At 41.3% G+C, this 1,540-nt stretch overlaps 1 pseudogene; it reads right to left on the bottom strand.

The window, feature by feature from the left end:
• Positions 1-599: 599 nt before the first annotated feature.
• Positions 600-1,540, bottom strand: LOC142827705 (taste receptor type 2 member 7-like; annotated as a pseudogene).

Raw genomic sequence — 1,540 nt, 5'->3', positions numbered from 1 at the left:
GAGAAGTAATTCACAAAACCTGTGTAAATGCTTCAGAGGGGTAGCCGAGTTAGTCTGCAACTGGAAAAACTTAAAAAACAACAAATAGTCTTACAGCACTGTAAAGACTAAAAAACCATGTAGATGATATCTGCGTGGTTGCCCCTCACTCCCTGATAGTCAGGGGAATGGGAGGAAAAGCAAACAGCACCCTGGCATACATGGCTGCTGTCCCCACTGGTCTCTCAAAATGGCGCCCTTACTCCTTACTCTCTTCCACCCCTAATCTTCTCTGATTCTATGGAGATTCCAGTCCATGCTGCTCATTTTAGGGCCTCTGAATGACTAGACATTTGTACCAGATCCAGGGCTCCTCAGTCTCAGGGAATCTAGCTCACAGTCAAGACTAGTTTGCTCTTGTCTGAGATATCAATTCACAAACATTTAAGAAAAAAGAATCATGCCATCCTAATTATAACATACTCCTCTACCACTATGCTCAAGAAGCAAAGCTCTGAATGGAAATCATCTAATTTTAGGGCATGCGGAAGTGGGAAAAATTATTTGATCAGTAAAGAGGAATAAAGGGATGATTTTGAGGAGTTTCATCATAAGCAGCTTTATGAAACCTCATCTCTCAGCCTGCACCTGGCACACTGTAAAGCCCTCACTGCTACCTTCTTCAGTTTGGAATTACCCAGAACTAGGATAACAGAGTGCACAGAGGCATAAGCCACCATTATCACAAGACACCACATCGAGTTGGAGAGGCTTTCGGCAAAGAATCCTATGAATAATATTACCTGTGCAACAAAATAAGAAATGTGGAAGATAATGAAAGAGAATTGTCCTTGAATTGCTCTGACATGAACCTGGGTAACAGTGTCCCTGCAGCTGCCCGTGTTTTTTTCCATCCTTTTAGTGTGTCTCCACTGAGACGTGATTAACAGTGCAGAGGAGACAATAAATATAATGAAGGGAAAGAAATGGCTAAGCATGTACAAAATGAAAAGTCCAGAAGAAAAGTTAGTGTAGAATGTCCACTCCCCTGTGGTTTTTCCTGAGAGATTAATCACTGAATTGTTTATGTACTTCCTATCTATGGAATAGACTGCAGAGAGACTGGTGACAAAGGAAACCAGAAAGGTTCCCATGAGTAGCTGTGGTATTAGTCCTAGTAGTCTCCACTTCAGGCAGAAGTTGGCAATCTTTGCACGGTTTGGCTGAAGTTGGCAATCTTTGCACAGTAGAAGACACTCAACAAGGAGGCAAACCAGAGACTGAGAGTACTTGTAAAACTCCAGAGAAAATCCAGGGTTCTCATCAAATCAAGATGTACATTATCCTCTGAAGATATTTGACAGATGGTAGTATTAATGATTATCATGCACTGAAAGAACAATCTGGAGATACCCAAGCTAGTCAAGATCATGTCACAATAGCTCAGATTTCTGCTTCTGATCCACTCTTGGCAATTCACAACAACCATCAGTCCGTTTGCTATCATACCTACAATGAGCTCCAGTCCTAAAATGATAAAAGAAATAATGAAAGAAAACAT

Source organism: Pelodiscus sinensis, chromosome 3, assembly GCF_052426305.1.
Source record: "Pelodiscus sinensis isolate ZL-2025 chromosome 3, ASM5242630v1, whole genome shotgun sequence".
In the NCBI taxonomy this organism is placed as follows: domain Eukaryota; kingdom Metazoa; phylum Chordata; order Testudines; family Trionychidae; genus Pelodiscus; species Pelodiscus sinensis.
Note: the sequence above shows the minus strand (reverse complement) of the source record. Positions and strands in the feature narration are given on the sequence as shown.